We start from the raw sequence: 20,197 nt of genomic DNA, 5'->3' as shown, positions 1-20,197 counted from the left end.
ATGAAACTTATAAAAGCGAGTGTAACTTTTCAAGTTAAGGGGACTCAAATCTTTGCCAGCATAAAAAGTCGTATTTCCAAACCTCATACAGAGCCGGGTATATATTTATGCCTCTTCGTTGGCAAATTATATAGGTATATATGGTTTTCATGGTTTTTCAGACCTTTATCTAGGGCTTGGTAATAGACAAATCATGATTTACCACCGAGATATAAATTGATTTACACAATTTAGTATGATAGTTTTGTTTTCGAATATCATGCCTTTTTGAGTTTAAAATTACTATTGCATCCACAATTTCCAATTTAGATTTTTAGTGGCAGGTAGTTTTTCGTATCGAAATAATATGTATCTAATGGTTTTTCTGATAAATACAAAAATCCAGATTTGGGAAACTCATGTTCGCACATCGGTATAGAATTTTTATCTAAGTGTTCTCAGATATCAATTACGCAAGCGATCTTCTATTTTTTCGTGCCAATAGTGATACTTTAAAAAAAGTTTTATTCCGTGCTTATAATGTCTTGCATTTTTACTAAAAAATCACTCACGTTAATGCCTAATGGCTAACCCTCACTTCGAAAGGCTGAATTAACCCTTTGTCATCTCCCCTTTTATGATGATTTCATGCGCTTTACCTCAGCTTCACCCTGACACCATATGTCGGATATGAAGGCTACGTATTAAATGTATCACTATATCTATCGAACAAAAAGCTATGCAAATCCTATACTACATAAAATAATTATTAATAACCTATATTTTTCCGTTAAAAAGAACTATAGATCATCCTAGTCTTTACTATAGGTATAGCTTATTGTTGCTATCAAGCCTTAGTGTTAATGTTCTGTAGACAAACAAGGACAAACAAGGGGCATGTGGCCTAGTTGTGACAATGCATAAAAATCGATTGCGATTGTTTAAAAACCTTGATCCAAGTTGGTAACAGGATGGGTGACCTCTTTTGGAGGTCTCAATTTGGCCTTTTCGTTTCCTCCGTGCCTTGGAGAATGCGTTAAGCCGTCGGTTCCGGTTATTATCACTAACTTCTGATAATAACTATAAAACGTAAAAGTCGATATCTCCTAGTCGCGTTTACGCGGAAGGATCTGGGAACTCACCGCATTATATTTCCAAGAGAACTCGTATCAATATGTATTTTTTTTAACCCCCGACCCAAAAAGAGGGGTGTTATAAGTTTGACATGTGTATCTGTGTGTCTGTGTATCTGTGTATCTGTCTGTGGCATCGTAGCGCCTAAACGAATGAACCGATTATAATTTACTTTTTTTTGTTTGAAAGGTTGCTTGATCGAGAGTGTTCTTAGCTATAATCCAAGAAAATCCCTAAGAAATTACCTCTTTTCTAGTTACTGTAACCTTCACTTATCGGGGGTGTTATAAATTTTTAATTTACACTTGTTAACTTATAGACTTAGTGCTTGGCTGCAATCAGACCTGCTAGCAAGTGATGATGCAGCCCAAGATGGAGCGCGCTTTAAGATGATGCTTAATGGAAAGAAGTCACGACCCTTAGCAATGAGGAATACTAGTATAAAGAAGAAAATAAACAAGTAGTACCTATTGTCATATCTGCCCCTATGTTTATCAGTATTTTAAAGATGTAAAACAAACTTAATATTGTTACCATGTTACCGCTACATACTCGTAAGTAGGTACCTAATACAATTTCTTTAAAAACATATTAGCCATTTATTATGATCACATTTTGTTACGGCACTACATAAATTCGTTGAAGAAAATTGAGCTATTTAGTGAAATGTCCTCGCGAGCCGGTCGGAAGGAAGCGTCGAGGACTTGCCAATAAAGCGCGGCGGCTATAACAACACCTCGCTCAAACAGCTGCCGGAAGCGATTTAGCCCCTTAAGAGCGTGGTGTAAGGTTGACATTTCTAATAAGCGCTTTATATTATCGGCTGCAGCGGCTTAAAGCAATTTTGTGAGTCAATATTGAACTTTCCAACTCTTGGAAACGATGTGTCCCTTTCAAATAAATCAACCACCTACCGGATTACTTGTCCAATTCCAAGAGGCTTATGGTGTCTTAAATATTATGGAACTATAGCTACAGAACTTAAATTAGTATTGATTTGCAGCAAAGCAATAGACAGTCAATTATATAATAATCGCAACTTTTCAAACCTATACTTACCTACTTTGAAAACTTGAGATGTACAGTCTACGGGATCAGCTTATTATGTTAGGGCAATATTTGCAAATAAAAGAATAATTGAAGGTGTCTTGCAATACATTTTGTAGCCTACAATAATATACCTAATGAATCTTCTAAGGAGTCGAATCCTGGCCCTGATTAGGCAATTACCTAGCTGAGATTTCGACACAAGTTTCGTCGTTTGTAGGAAGGTACGATGCAACGTTCGACCTTATTATTATTTGAATTTCTGATTCTGATTACTAGAGATCTACGAGTAGGTATGTGTTACAATTGTTGTATTATTTGCATTAGATGTTCGATACCTATCTAAAAGTTAAGTCAATTTTGCAATAACTAATAATTGTGACAAATATTGTACCACATTTAATATCTACAACAAGGAAAATATCTTGAACTATATATATTTGAACGTAAAATTTATTCATGTACCTACCTGGACAAAAATTACAACGACGTAGGTAGGTACGACTATTTTATGACGGTCATATGAATTGATAGAGTCTACATTAAGAAGGGTCTCTCCGTCACTCGCTCCATACAAACGTAGTTCCAATTTCATTTCAATATTAAGCAACCAAAGTCCATGAAATTTTGCAGACATATTCTAGAAACTAATATCTATGTCTGTGGTTTTCCAGATTTCTGTTAAAATATTCGGTTTCAAAGTTACGCGGTCTTAAAAATTCACATACAAATCTTTGAGCCCCTGTAATTTCAAAACTACATATTTTTAGAAAAATCTAAAACACCACAGACAAAAATCAATTGTTCTTTTTAGTACATTAATATGCTTGATTCAGGTGCTTACCTAATACCTCGGCAAGTATAGGCCATAGAGGCATTCTCCGACTGGGTATTATAATTACCTAATTGGGTAAGCATAAATGACTGCTCAAATCTAATCAAGATAGCGAATTAGAGATTCTAGTACCAGGAATTCACGACAGACCGTCTGATGTCGAAATTAGTATTGTTTTAGGAAACAACATGAATAATTTAAATGCAAGTCTAGAATACAGTATAAATAGACGCAAACCGACGTTGGGTCTCGGATTGGTGTTAACTAGGCAATTAGCTGAGATCTTAACTCGCTGCTAGGCGCGACGGAACACTTGTCGAGAAATTACAGCGGGCAAGCGATCTTTTGATGGCGCAGCTTTTTTCCTACTTTTAAACATCTAGTAGCTGGTACTTAAGTGAGTTTATATAGAACTAGTTTTTCCCTGGACTTCACTTACCTATTAAAGTCCTGTCTATACTAAGTAATGTTATACCTAAATGCGAAAGTGTATCTGTCTGTCTGCTAGCTTTGTCTGGCCATCCGTTAAACCGATTTTGACGAAATTTGGAAGGATAGGTTAATTTTTGTCCCGGAAAATCGGAGTTCCCACGGGATTTTTAAAGTTCCATAATGTTAACCGATGTTGAGTGATACCGCAGAAGGGCTTCTTTTTATCTCGGAAGATCATAGAGTTCTCATAGGATTTTTAAAAACCTGAACCCACGCGGACGAAGTCACGGGCACATGTAGTATTCAATGTTACATCCTTATTGCACACGTGAAATAGTTTTAAGCGAGCATAGTTTTTGTAGGGATTATTTCTTGAGGTGAATGCGAGATTACATCGCCCATCTTAAAGTGAAAAATGTAAATAATGTGTATTTCAACTTTTAAGATTCAACAAAAGCTGCAGCTTTTTAACTTTAAGAAATGCCAGACGTTTTGCAAAGTAAAGAGATTTAGATAATGCGAATGAGGACGTGGAAATCTGCAAGTATATAGTGTACGCTGAAGTAAAATGTAAATCGTAGTGATTTAAAGAATATATAGTTGGCATATTAAGTTGTTTTAAGTTTAACTTTAATTACGAAATTTATGCCCGTAATACGTGGCCCCTGAGACTTGTTATTATACGACAATATTTATGGTCAACTGTGCCCGGGGAGAGTTTAATTTTCACCCTAAATCATTAGCGGTGTCATCGGAATTCGTATGCAAGGCACTGAAGGGGAATAATTTTAAATTTGTGTAGTATCACGGCGACATTTTCATTTGGGCTTTGTTGAGAGTTTTCTCAGTTAAAACGTAGAGATGGATATAATTGATACTTGTAAATCATTTTCATTTCGTGTTATTATTTTTTCCCACAGTTATTTCACAGGGCATTTTTAACGGAACTTGATTTTTTAATTTTCGCACTTACAATCGTTTGTTAAATTAATTTTAACTAGGAATGATCAAGATCAATAACTTTGATAAAAACAAGTGGGGTTTTCATGGAAAATTAATTGTCGCACTCATGATTGTATGTGCGAAAATTCGTTTTCCGTGGTAAGTAGCAAACAAAATAATTGTTTAATTGCAACTTTTTCCCTTTCCAACAAGCAGCGTAAAGATGGTGTCACTCGCGCTCTTTTCATCTCGGGTTGATGACTGTGCACCCGCAATTTAAACAATAAAACGGGAATAATTATTTTCAAACTTAGTGATATTTTCCTTCGTAATTGTTCACAGACTACTAAGGTAGCAAGTGTTACATATGAAAAGGCTTTTAACGTGATTATTTCTCATGCTACCTATGAAATGTTATCTACATCTCTAGTAAAATTAACTTTTTCCTCGCGTTGATGCGACATGCATATAAATGTGATTAGCGTTACGTCCCATAATGCTCGTTGGTGGACTAAATAATGGGTTGCTCAGTTGGTTAATGACGTCATTGTCATGATACAAATGAGTATCGATGAAATGTTGTTCTTGATTGATTAACTTATTATTTCTACTTGAGAGTAATACAATTAGGTATAGGACTCGTGCATGACCATAACGTATATTTAATATTTATTTATGTCATGTTCAATTCACATTTTCCTAAATTGAATTTTTATTAATTGACTTAGGGTTATCCTTTTCCAGTGGGTTCTTTGATATTAATTGACGCACTCTACAAAATCAAATTGTCATGACTGTGATAAGGCTGTGATACCATATTTTTTATTGAATAAAAAACGTTTTAATTTGTCAAATTAGTTAAATTGGTGTAATCCGTCGGCGGTGTTATGGAATGCTGTCGCCACCCTATCGATCTGAAGCTTTGCCAGACGACGCGCCAATGAAAAACTATGCTTTTTGTTCGTAAACTTTTGCATCACGTACCTACTCACTGCTATTTATAAACATCCAACTCTTGAGTACTTCCTATTAATTTAAATGAATATAGGTATACCAAATTTGTTTTTTTTTTCAAGATAGTCATAGTGGTAAACGCCGGCATTTTTAATTATCAATATGCAAAAATACAAAATCCTGGATGATGGCTCGACGAAGTAATAAATATATGCTTCATAAATCTATGGGCTTGAACGATTTTTTTAAATTATTTTCGTAATTATCAGGACAAAGTTTGTACGAAAGAATTTTTTTGGAAAATGCACCAGAAATGTCGGTTTATAACATATACATGAAATGCGCAGTGCAAATAATATAATTCGACAACTGCTCGTATGGAGTGTAACTTACTGAAACTAGATTAGTATGTTAACGAATTAGGCCAGTGGGCTTCACACATCACTGGATGAATGTGTCAGCTATTCATCTAACGTGACATTTTAAACGACTCTTAAATTATTAGTATAACACACTAACACGATATAATAAATAGAATTATTATGTGCATGTTGGAATGTTTTCGCAAAAATAGCTTCCGTCGTGTTCCGTCCTAAACAGCCTTAACAGGTATGTATGCCATTATAACAAGTTCTTGAGTGGGGTTGTTCTATCAAGAGGGGTTCCCTGAGGGATCCCTCGCATCAAATACCTGACATGTCTATCATGCGCAAAATTATATGAGTCGATCGAAATTTTTGGGGCCTTTTTCTGCTTGCATTATTAACAATTATTATTATCTGCTTATTTTATATTTGTGTAGATGTATAAAAACATTGGATGATCGTTTCATACTCTAGGGTATTTGCACACATCATAGAGAGAGCCTTGGATGATTTTATGATATCTCATAAAATCATCCAAGGCTCACATTTTTAAATCAATGTAGCGATTGTCTTACAAAGACATAAATAACAGAAGAGTTTCACAGCATTTATCTCATCGGTGAAGTTTTTTGAGGATTACTAATCATATTAATAAAAGAAATGGGAAAGCAAGTATATTTGTCTGTTGGTTGGTTTGTCCTACAATTACAATTACGCTACAACGACGGAACAACAGAACTACGTGATTTTGGCCATGGATATAGTCACAGACCTCAAAGTCTGTTCACAATAATAGTCATGTTTAGTATTTAGGGGACAACGATATGCCTGAGTGAGTATATTTAAACCTGAGGTATGCAAGTCGCTGCTTAAAAGTATAAAAAGACTTTTGAAAATACGAACAGTATTACCTGGCAGTGAGAGCATTGTGAAATACGGAGTGATAGACAAAAACTCATCAGGAGGTCCACGATAATATAAGCACGGTCGCTTTGATTCGCTAGCTCACCACGCTTTATGCTAACTACTTTCGTGTATTTACGAGTCATTCAGCATACAGCTTGGGGAAAAACAATAAGCGTGTATTAATAAATAATGTCGTCGCCCTTGTCCCTGCAGTTGCCATGGCAGGGGTGTCGGTGATAGGGCTGTGTTGAAGGTATGGACTATGGTTACAGAAACAGTAAAGTCAGACATCGGATCGGTTAATCAGTTCTAGATAATGTTCACACCTTCGTTCGCGAGGATATAGGTTTATAAAAATCCCGCGGGAACACTTTGATTGTCCGGAGTAAAAAGTAGACTAAGTATATGTGATTCTCCAGATCTTTAACTTTACCCATACAAATCACGCCGATCCGAGGCTCCGTTGCGATGTGATTGAAGAACAAATCAACAAACAAATACAGTTTCACATTTATAATAGGTATGGAAATTGACTAGTGACATAGGTACTTAGTGATAATATGGAAACATACGAGTAGTTGGCTAGTCAGTCACTACAGAAGTACTCATCTTGTATTATGTTGTTTGATCTGCATTTATTTGGAAACTAGATAATATGTAGGCTGCAGCTACACGGAGGCACGTGATGGCATCTCTAAATTGATTTATAGTAATTGAAAGCCTTGGGTTTTGGAGGGTAGAGCGCGGATTTGAATTATAAAAAAATAGGTATAGCTGCTTACACCATTTAGTCGGAAAATTCGGCTTCTGGGAGTCGAATGAGCTTCGTCACATCACTATTCGAAGGGTAACAAACATTAGGCAAACGCTTCTCAACGATACGCGGAGACTTGCCGGATGCTGCGGCATTAGTGTCGTGATTTATTCGTCTGGCGTCGTGTGTACTTGTCTACGTTAATTCCCCCATGCTGAATGGGGCACAGTGACCATGGGCCATTGAATGCTTGGAATCGGACAAAAGTGTTAAACGTCATAAATTAGGATCAATGCCCTGCGTGTATGTATGAGTTGGATGGGTATAGGAGATTCTTTTAATGTGCATAAGGGTTCACACGAGATAAGGGTTGGTTCAATGCCTTTATAATATGTATCTAAGAAAAAATATATTGGTTCTAGGCAGGCCTTATAAATATAATTATGTAATTTGCATTGAACTACATTTTTATCTAGACTGTGCCTGCACTTGCCTGTTCTGGGTGTGTTTTAATTATGACTACTTTGAACTTTTCCGACAGAATTATTGTCTAGGTTCTTACATAAAGAAGGTTAGCTTTATTGAAATTAATTGCATTTATGTAGAGATATAGTTCGCGAGGTCGACATGGCAATCGGAGCGTCGCGTCCCCCCGCCTCATACGCTGATTGCCATGTAGCCCTGTCGCGAACTATACATATTTATCTCTAGGTGTACACTGAATGAATGTCAATTTCTTCAGATAAGTATAAAAAGTAAACTAGGCATAAGAAAATTCATACGCTGTGTATAATTTATTAGCATTGCTTTTTCGTCATCCATAGAAACGAACTAATTTGTAGGAGTGTTAGACGTCACAAATCAATACAATACAATCACAACAGCTTAGCAACCCCAACAAATTGTATAGGTCCCTGTCAAACTTGCGGTCCTACGAACCCCATTGGCACCGCTGCTCTTTAAAAAGCGTTGTGCAAAATTTGATCGCACCCCTGATATGGGGTTATATCTGCAGTTAATTATCTGCGGGGCTCGGATGGGGGAAGATGCGAACGCCAATTCCTCCCCTTTCGTCAGTCAGACCCAAGATCCGTAGGTATCTAAACGTAGAGCCCTTGCAATTAGTTTTAATTAAACTAAATAGGGGAAACTGAATCAATAGCTATCGTAAATACAATAATATTGTGATGTTACTTTAAGCAATATTGATCTTACTTAAAGTTTAAGTTATGTATATCGATATTTATTTCTTTTATTTTAGTGCACGTCTTCCGCATTCTTTTAAAGAATCGTCTGCCCTAAAATTGCTTGGAAGAGATCAATATTATAGGTACAAGCCTGCCTATTATACGTATAACATCTATTACGTTATTCTATTATAGTATCTCTTCGTGGTGAACAATAAAGTGAATTCTATTCTAATTTTACTTTGTCTGTACCAAAGTACCTAGTAGCACATAACAAAAGACGCTTATAAGTGTCCTAGAATAGTTCAAGCTATAAGTTATAAGTCATAGCTCAGTGTCTTACAAAAGTGTCAGTATAAAATAAACTTTTATTCCGAAAATGTTACACTGTTCATACGATCAACTTCAAAAATACCACGAGCAGGCGCATTTCTAGCTCAAATTGACACGTTGAAGGAGATCGCGAAGATATCTTATGTACGAAATACTAAAAGTGGTGTAAAACCATTACGCTAAGAGCGAGGTGACGTCATGAGGCAAGGGTGGCGCTGCATGCGCCGAGAGCGGTTCCTGTCTGAAACGGACGAATTAAATTAATCGCAGCCGCTTGACGGCCGGTGCTAATGGAAACACGTAACAACCTTGTATAACGCTTTTTGAAGTGCTTGTCATAAGCCGTTTTAGTAAATGCTTTTACATGACGTTTATTCATGATATTAGCCAGCAACCTTGCAAAGCTGAAGAGGTGGAGACCACTTTAAAACGATTTCACTGTTTATACACCTAGTTGACATGAATAAAGCTGGTGTTTATGCAAACTAATTAGCCTTAGAGGCTGATCTCTACTAATACAGGTAGGTATGCTGGACCTGCGATTGTTAACCTGTTTTGAAGCAATTTTATTTTTGCCAGTTTGGTGCTAACAGCAGCAGTGAACGTCGTGTGAGAGTGATGTCGGAACTCGGAACTAAATATTAGTGACATTTGTCAAAATAGTGTCAACAAGAAGGCCATTTAACACAAAGCGCCAATTTTAATTCAGGGTACGCTCGGCCTCGGTACGGCGCGGGCGCTTCGAATCGGCACAAAAAATAACTCTAATTTTTTGTGGCACACCTCTTCCAACGTACTTGTACATATAAGTATGTACATTTCAGCGGTCTTAGACATTTGACAGACACCAGCGGGCGTCAATGGAAACACGTATCTAACGACCTTAATTAAGCCAAGGTTGAACCCATTAAACCACTTTAACGTAGGCACCTGTGAAAACTTTATTATGAAGTTTCTTCACAACATTAGCCAAAAAGTTTACAAAACTAAAGACCTCGTCAAAAGAAATTCACCAACTAATATCTTTCACGTGACTGTAGTTCATAACAGTTTACTTTTACAAAAAGTAGCAACTATAGCCAGCTGGTTTTTACCCGCGATTTTTGGGTGCCAATTGCCTAACCTGTGCATCTGTGATAAATTATTACTAACAGATTGATTGAGAGATATTATTTTACAACTAAAAAATTCTTCAATAGATACATATTTTATTTGCATGTTTTTGAATACTTAGTCAAGAAATTAAAAGTTTTTAATGTACCAAACCTAACTATAAAAATACGGTTTTTACTGGATAGTAGGTACTGCTTGGATATTCTGTTGGTCGCCCAACCCATAATTGATCTGGCCCAATGATTTCCCCGGTTCATCTCTATATAGAAATCAATTTTATGCCGTGACAACTGACAACATATTGAATCTAGGTTATTTCATTTTAGATAAAGAACAAAAATAAGTTAAAAATAAAGGTATTAGACAGGTATGGAGAATCATAAAAGACTTTTTTAAAAATTGGTTACCAACGTAAAAGTGAAAATGTCAGTACCCCACGTAGGCACGAGTATCGTACCACGATACGCCTACGTGAAAAAGCAATTAATTATACTCGTACATTAATAACTTGATACACGCTTTTAGATATAGGTGTAGGAGGAATCGCGAGATTTTGCCGATAAATAATTAATATGTTGTTTCAACAAAATAGGAAAGACATCTATAGACGTAGTCATAATACTACACACAGATTTACTACAGCAATCATTTTCGTTTATGAAAACCGTTAGTGACCGTAAAAGGTGCAAATGACATCGTATTCTCTAATTTGTAGACAACGCCTACTTTATTGGAATATTTTGGCTAAATTCGGAATAAGACATAAAATTTATCGTTCTCTCGTTGATCATATATATATTCATCTTGTTATAATAATAATATTCAAATTTATTATAGTTTACTTGAGGTCAGCTTCAAATTATGAGATAATTTTAAAATTTCGTGGGTCACATTCGTTATGTTATAATGATATTTAAATATTGTTTACTTGAGCTCAGCTTCAAATGGAGAGATTATTTTGATATGAATTCCTTTTCATATTGGTGCATTGTTCGCATATTACTTATTATGTTCTTGTGGGTACAATAATACTAGACATACCTACCAACACAGACTGCGGGATGGCTCTAAAATCAATTGATTTTTCTATATATCACATTATGTATTTTTTCAGTTCTTCTTGATTGGTTACATGTAATCTTCGATCCTAGTTATTAGACAGTATTGCTACCGAAGATTAAAGACCGTATTGAAATACCCAAATCATTTAGAACAGTTAAGTATAGCTGGAGTAGGTAACCTACCTAGATGAAAATTGAAAAGTAATAAGATCGGAATTTTCCTTCGTCATGAAAAAGAAGTCGTAAATTAACAATTTCTTTCACTAAAAAGCCTTTCATGACACATAGCAGTGGAGTGATATGAAAGTTTCCAAAGAAATGTTAGGGTACATTTCATGCTGAGTTCAGTTGTTGTTAGGTCGACGACACTGAAACATTCACGGAGGCTTTGTTGTGGAAAACAACCTGCACGCAATCATAATGCTATCGTACTAGTTAAGCCGAACAAAAATTACCGTAATTTACATAAAGGGGCACGTAATATTTCCAAAAAAAAAAACCTCGTTTCTTACTAATCTGGCATATTGCGATTTTAAAATGGTGAAATGGAATATCTGTAAATGGGTTCTTAGTGGGGGTTGTTATAGCAACCCAAGTCGGTTAATAGATGAGCGGCCGATTTTGAAGATTTTGGAGGAGAATTTGGTGTCCACTGGTTCCAGCTACTATCACTTTATGATTAAAATTTTCAAAATATATTTTAACGTAAAACCAGTTACAATTTGATTACATGAGTAGATGGAATCATTATAATATCAAAGAAATATAAAAATACGAGTATAATTCAACGGTACTAAAGAACAAAGAGTTCCAACTACTATTTTGTAAGACCATATTAGGCATGGTCAACTGTGGCATGGTTGTATTAAATGGTTTTGGTGCAGGTTCTTGTGTGTTGATGAATAGTTAAACGCTGTCAATACTTAAAAGCTCAATACGCGGTTTCATAAATCATAACAATTTTTAAAGTATAAGACAGTGGCTTAAAATACTATACCAATATATTTCGTTATGTAAATGTATCTACAATCTTGTTGATACTTACATAAATACACAAAATTGGTACATACCTAATGAATTTCTTGATTTTTTACTAATTAATTTAACTATTATAATTTCTACGCTCTTTTCTGATTAAGTTTATGAAAGTAGAACAATAAAAACTTAAAGGTAGGTAAATAATAATAGAACCATCAATAAATATGATGGATAATGGATAATATGTAAATATCACAAAGTTTTAAAGTTCGCACTGCAACTGAAACAATAAGCTCACGATATAACAATATCTAGTCTAGAAGTACTGCAATAAACAAGAGGAAAGGCTCCACTTGAGTGCTAGCTCGTTAGTGAGGGAGCTTAAATTATGCCACAAGTCTATGGCCACTCATACATGCGTAACTTGCTTAAAATGTTACATGTGTTAACAATGTTGCCAACATTATTTTCCCGAATTTTAGGTTAGAAATATTGCTCTCTGCTTTTCAATTGTTCAACTTAAAATCAACAATAAAAAATATTTCCTAGACAAATTAATTTGAAATTTTCATTATGAATTCGCGTTTTGATTCAAATTTGTTTTGTGTTTGTTCGTTTTATTTTATTGGCCATGCAATAAAAGTTGCAGTAGGTAATAAAGTAGTTTTTATTGGTGTGTACAGGCTACTACAATTCGTTTGTCTAGTGCATCGTGCAATTTAAAGTTCAATAGTTTGTTAGCTTAGTAACTATCTGTTTTTATTCTTTAACGAGCAACTTCAGTAGTAGAAAATTTTGGTACAACTTTTGAGTTTCTTTTATTGTTTGTTGTCTACATTTGTTTTTACAATGTTTTAATAAAAGTCGAGCTTACTGCATTATCATGATAAGTGCACAACAGTTTAAATATTAAATATTGTGCTTATCGTGTTTTCTGCCGGACCAGTCATGTATTATTTTTGTGTACAAGATTAAAATGGTTTGTCCAAGAGTCGATAATATTAAATTCTAAAACTGTAAAGATGTTAGTTATGTGCTTCGTTCTCGATATAATATAATCATGATACAATTTTCTTTCGATCTGAAGTTAATTGTTCCTGCAGTAGAAACTGGATTCAATTCAGTGAACTATCAAATGTATTCACTCGTAACCAACTGGGCAGTGGTTACTATCATAACAGTACAGTAAAGGGTAAATTCATTATTAATAATACTAATAACCCATCTGACATAGTTCTTGATTTAAAAAAAATATTTCATAGGACAAATTGATGATGCTGCTTCCAGTGTAAGGTATAAAATTTAAAATACCAGCTAGCTTTAAAGCTTTGTCCCTAGGATCAATGGCACCTAATAATAATAATGCACTATACAAAAACAAGTAGGTAGTTAGGATGATATTTATAATATCCTAGCTGACCCGGCAAACGATATTTTGCCATATATTTTTATTTTTTTATCATTTAGGGGTATGAAAAAAAGATGTTGGCCGATTCTCAGACCTACCCGATATGCACACAAAATTTCATACAAATCGGTCCAGCCGTTTTGGAGGAGTTTGATAACAAACATCGCGACACGAGAATTTTACATACTAGAGATTGTATATTTTATACATTTTGTTTTAAGTATGTTGCACACCAGAAATTAGCAAACTGTAAGAAACCTTTATCAATAGTAAGGCCTTGTATTATAAATACACAGTTTATGCAATGAATACATGAATATGAATAAGGATGATATGACTAAATTACCAGAGTATTTTTACTGTCGCAACGAATATTATTTAAAAATATCCATACCTATTTAATTTAAATAAACAGATTAAAATGAAAACTAAAACGAGTTATAAACAAATACCGTCATGTTATGCCAGGCTATGTACCTAATTTAGTCAAAATCTTACGAGATAAGTACCTATACTCATAATATTTATGTACTTGAAAAACTAGTAGGTATGAGTTAAGGCTCTACGTGGGTAGGTACTGGGTACCTAAACTACCTTTAGAAAATTATGGAACTTGATAAGACTGAGTACTGAGTGGTGTGGTAATAATAATAATGATTTATTAGATTAGCTGATTTTATTCACACACATTAACTCTATTATACCTACTGTTCTTAAAATATCTGTGATATACTTACAATAAAAGTGTTTCCATTTATTCATTCATCCAACATACTGTTATATCAAGGAACAAACTGCTCTCTGTTATATTATTTGGATCATCCAATACCGCTGCGTAATCCATTTTACGAAATGTAGGTAGGTAGATATTCAGCAAGAACTCCCTCCCCAACTTTCCCCGATGTCTGCGGCTAAGTCTGGCGCGCCAGGAGGGAGTGGGAGGGAACTTCACTTTCGATATCAGCGATTTAAATGATCCACTAGATGTCGCGCTTCATAATAACTACACGTTCTAACGAACACAGGTGTCCGCACTCCTATCAATCGTGATTAGCTTTAGACGCAGTCCGTTTATGAAAATCAAACTAGCGCGATTACTTTAAATTAGGTACTAGAGGATGCCCGCGACTTCGTCCGCATAGATTTAGATTTTTGTAGATCCCGTGGGAACTGTCAGATTTTCCGGGATAAAAAATAGCCTATGTCCGTCCCCGGGATACATGCTAACCCTGAACTAAAATTTTGTCAGAATCGGTTACACTGTTGGGCCTTGAAAAGGTAGCAGACAGACAGACAGACAGACAGAGAGACACACTTTCGCATTTATAATATTAAGTATGGAAGTATGGATAGGTAGCTTCTGTATCTATGGTTTGTTCTAACATATTGATGTTCGTAGAAACGGACTGCACCTAAATTTGTTTTTTTTAAATATGGATTATGAGTGTGGACACCGATGTGAGGGATAGGGAGTGAGGAATATCCCAGTTTGATCCTGAATCGACGATATGTCAAAATTAATTAGGTTAATTAGGGTGACGTGAAATCAAAGAAAACTAGGCGTTTCATAGGCTACCTAGCCGCTAGCGTCAAATGTAGGAACATTGTGACGTCGAAACCTCGACGTTTTGTTACAAGTTCCCTAACTGTCGTAAACTGTGCCGATGTTCGTTGGGACACGTTACTATGAAGCGCCGTATCTAGTGGAACATTTATATCACTGTTCGATATGAACAGCAGCGCCCGTCGACCTTCCCTGTTATAATATTATTTTCTTAATCGATACTTATTTCAAAGAGTTATTTGTTCTTGTTTAAAATTCAAGCCTTGGTTGTCTACTCTTGTATTTTAAATCTAATAATTCTTGTTTTTTATGCTATATTGGCTTTTAGTTTTCTGTAATGGAATATCAGCTCTTTGGCAACCAAAATATTATTTCTGTTATTGCACGAGAGTTTGCAGCAATTAATCCAATTAATGTATTGAAAGTCCTCAAAATATCTATCAAATTCGTTGTTGTTATAATAGTTAAGGTTTGAATTTTCGATCTTTTGATTTCGGCTCAGTTCAATAGGTAAATTATGATTTGATTAGTGCCTGACCAAATAAACAGTGAAAAAAATAATTTGAGGACGCAGAACAAGTACTCTAAAGAAATCAATATCAGCTCATAATATTAATTCAATTTTCAATCGGATACACGGATCGTTTATGCCTCAGGGCTCTTTAACCTTTGTGTCAGCGATATTAAAGGGTTTTTAGGTATAACATAATAGCGTCTGGTCAGCGGTAGGCCCGTCATTCCATTATGGAAATTGACAAGGGGGTGAGGTGTCTAGGCTACGCGTATTTTTAACCGCCTGTATTCATGGCCCCAGTTTATAAAATCACCTCTTTACGTAGTATAATTGAAGGTTAGAGGTCAGATACAAAAAGATAATGATAGGTCACAATATTTTATGAAAAATCGTGAGACATTTACTTAGGTAAATGGTTTTATCATTCGGTACGAGTAATTTGGCTATTAGGAGTACATATTGCAATTTGGTTTTAATCAGTACGCATTCTGAAACTTATAACGCTTACTAGATACCTACATGATGCATCATTATGATTATTTTAACCCGCGACGACCTGTGCGAAGTCCATCCACTACTTCGCACGTGTCGGCTACTGAGAACGGGTATCCTCTCAAATAAGAAGAGTTTAGATTACATTCCACTACGTTGGCAGAACTCAAGTACCTTTGAAAACATATCTGGAAAATTCGAAATGCCCAATGTACCTACATACCTACATAAAACCAGCCTTAAACATACAAAACCAGGTAACTCTTTAATTTAACACTTACGAGTATATTCATTTATAACCTCTAATTCTTCTAAACTTTATTTATTCAAACTAAAAACAACCTTTATAAGAGGTATGTACTAGGTATGTAAGACTGTTATATGTATTACTTAGAACACTTTTCTGATTGAGGAAGCAGCCAGTAAATCATAGCACGCCCTAAAAATGAATAGGGAGGGTTAGAGGGTTGCCTTTTTATAGCAAAATATAAGTTTTTCCCATTTTCAGTATAAGATTTTGCTTACGTGACAACATTTTGATACAGTTCTGATAAAAATGTGTATAGTTTTTTTTCTTAATTTTTTTTTCAAGAATATTAGTCATTTTAATCACGACTAACATTCCCCTTTCCCCTCCAACTATGCGTTAAGCTTGTGCTAGGAGTGGGAACGACAATAGTGTGAACCGCCGACCTTTCGGATTTCAGTCCGCTCCTATAACCGTTGAGCTATTGAGGCCTAGATATATGATTTATATGCAGAATAAATTGTGTGATTATTTAATTGAGAGCATATTTTTACATGAAGATGTGATGTGCAATATGCTTCCGTTGATTACATATCTTGTAAGAAAAAACTACCTAGTTGACGATTATCGCTCCTTCGACCATGCCCTAGTGGTTTATCCAGAACCGAAAATTCCGAACGAGGAAACGGGTTAGTACCTACCCGTTGATAAAATCTTAAAATGATAGCCGGTTACCGTTTTCAGAATTTAGGATATTACTTTGTACCTAATTCATCAAGATTCAAAATTGGTAGAGTTATAATAGGTTAATAGGTAACACTTATAATAGGTTAATAGTACAGAGCACGGACTAGTAGATACGAATTGTAAGCCTTTTGAGCACTTTATATGCGGACAGTAATGCCGGGATTGCGTTCGAAGCTTTGCGTGAGTGAAAGATACTCGTAATACATCCCGTAAAGTGGGTAACATTTGAGATCCTAAACAAATTGTCCGAGCCCTTGCTAGAACGGATTCGATCTTGTTGCCCTTTTCTCTCGCTAACAAACGGATTTTCCTTTTCAAGTACAATCTACCAATTTCAACAACTTTTTAGGCTATAAGCCACTACGTCACCAATCGAGTTATACGTCGAGTTCGGCAAAATTCATTGTGTCGAAATACTAGAAACAATGGATGTCTTTTTACTGAAAAGTTTTCAGTAAAATATCTATTTGAACTTTAAAAACGAATACCAGCTTATATAAAGATATATTCTTCTGGCTGATACCCGTGTCTTTGTTCGCGTGGATTTAGGATTTTAAAAATCCCGTTCGAGCTTCATAGACGTTCCTAACCTATTTGTCAATATAAGCTATATATCCATTCAAGCTAAATAGATTTAATCATTGTGGCTTGAAGACAAGTAACAAACTGTAACATTAATTACAATATTACTAGATATGCTAGATACATACTAAAATTAGTTAGACTTTTTCTTCGCTTAGGTATGACGTGATGATAAGCTAAAATGAAGGGTTATTTTTATAAAAGTAGGTAGTCAATTTTAGATACAATAAAAACGTAGTTTGATAAATAGAGTTAAATAGATTTAAATAAAATCTCATGGAAGCAATGCTTGAAATCTTTAAGTATACCAATGGCATCTCAATCTGCTAAGATGCGTCGTCACACTAATACTTGAAATGGTCAATCGAATTAATGTTGAATTACTGTGAACATGCTATATCAATGATAACTGCTTGAGTATACGATAACATAAATTGCCATCAGACATCGGAAATTACACCGTATGCAATCGGCGAAATTGAAAGCCCCAATCTTGATTCCCTCTAACTGTGGATATTACATTTCATTTCTATGTAAAATTTTGTCCTGCGATTCAAGTTAGATGGAAAATATGAATATTCAAATTAGACGAAGGTTTTACGTTAAATTGAAATTACCTTATCCGTCTGTTGCCATCGATTTGACGATAACGGTTTGTGATGAAAGTAATACCTATATAGACACTTTTCTATAGGTGCTCTCTTATTATCTATCAGTAGGTACCTATATTATTATAAATAAGAAAAGTTTTTTTGTTGGTTTGTCTTTCAATCACGTCACAACGGAGCAACGGATCGACGTAATTTTTGCATGGGTACCTATAGTTAAAGACTTGGAAAGCGACACAGGTTACTTTTTATCCTGGAAAATTAGACAGTTTCCACGGGATTTTTAAAAACTTAACCCGGACGAAGTCACGGATAAAAGTAGCTTATGCCACTTTCCAGTTATATAACAATAATTACTATGCAAAAAAATAAAAACCACGTCAATCTGTTGCTCCGTTGCAGCGTGATTGAAGGACAAACCAACATTGAAACACATTCTCGCATTTATAATAATGGGTAGTGATTACTTTTATATTCTGTGGTCTTTATTAAGTTTTTCAATTTATACTTATTGAACCAAAACTTGTTCATAAAGTTTGAAGTTAGTGAATTTCTTTAGAAACTTTTTCATTTTTATCTAATGTCACCCCATATAAAATGTAATCCCATTTACGTATATTACCTAGTGTTGGTCAGGGCGGCACAATATGGAATCCTAAGCAAATTGCTGGAACGGACCCAATGCGCGCATTATTTACTTTTATCGCGAAATTGCGAACAATGTATTGAGACAATTTGGTCCCAACGTAAGATTGTAGTTTCTTTAGTGAACAAATACCTTCAAGCTTGTTATTTATCCATATCCATATTAATATTATAAATCCAAAAGTGTGTCTGTCTGTCTGTCTGTCTGCTACCTTTTCACGGCCCAACAGTTTAACTGATTCTGACGAAATTTAGTACAGGGTTAGCTTATATCCTGGGGACGGACAATCCCGTCCCCAGGCTTTTTATCCCGGAAAATCAAACAGTTCCCACGGGATCTTAAAAACCTAAATCCACGCGGACGAAGTCGCGGGCATCCTCTAGTTCATAATATCTCCTGGTATCCATAGCTTCGGCTAGCAACTGTTTTTTTTAAATAAACAATAATAAAAAATAGCGAGCAATAAAGCAGGCGGGTGATGTCAAGTGATTACCGCTTGCATAAAGTTAAAATAAGAAAAAATATTATTTACAGCTATTTCAAATTTGTAGAGTATAGGTACGTATCAGGTAGGCCGGGATTTTTCCTACGCTGAAGTGGCTGAAGCCTGAAGGCAGTTGAACGTACGTGATATGGTATTATAAGGACACTGAAAACGATAAAAACACCGACTGAAGGAACAGTTAGGAGGTAGGTACGCGCAACTAAAATCCGCGTTAGAAAAATATAGACCTAATAATAATAATAATCGGAGTTAATCCATGCAGTCTAAGTCGCGGGCATCAGCTAGTTGAAGAATATAAATTGAACTTAAAAGAACACACGTTAGGTATCATATAAGGGCAAACTTAATTTTTCTAAATTTCGTAATCGCTAAGCAAATGCTTTTGAGTTTTACATACAGTGCATACTGCATAGTGTGCACCGCGAAATTACGCAAAAGCGTTCGCAGATTCAGCTTTCTAGCACGAGCTCTATCAGACTAGGGCAAAATAATGCAAGATATTTTGTCTTGTTGATTTCCTGTACATACGAGATTCACACACAGCGACACTACAGAAAATAGTGTTGCGATTTTTGCCGCTGTATTGGTTTATAGTTTATACGATAGACTAAAATTTAAAAAAGCTGTGCCTAGCTGTGGCTATAGGCGGGCGCCTATAAAATAAAACCGATAAAATAGAATAAGTTGATAACTTTCAACCTTTTGGTGAATTCTCGGTAGGAAATATTAATATTTTGACAAAAAGCACTTATAATGCATAAATTTTAAGAACCCACTCGCCATATTTGCTCTACAAGTATATGTCAACTGGCATGCCAAAAGAACGGTTCACGGACTAAAATCATACTTCAGACATGACAGTTG

The 20,197-nt window shown here is 35.2% G+C and overlaps 1 protein-coding gene across 1 annotated transcript in view; it reads right to left on the bottom strand.

Annotated features, from left to right (window-relative positions):
* Positions 1–20,197, bottom strand: part of LOC123868515 — a 191,624-nt gene that overhangs the window by 62,738 nt on the left and 108,689 nt on the right. The gene's annotated exons all lie outside the window — the stretch shown is intronic.

The sequence above is a fragment of the Maniola jurtina genome, chromosome 1 (genome assembly GCF_905333055.1).
Source record: "Maniola jurtina chromosome 1, ilManJurt1.1, whole genome shotgun sequence".
Lineage (NCBI taxonomy): Eukaryota > Metazoa > Arthropoda > Insecta > Lepidoptera > Nymphalidae > Maniola > Maniola jurtina.
Note: the sequence above shows the minus strand (reverse complement) of the source record. Positions and strands in the feature narration are given on the sequence as shown.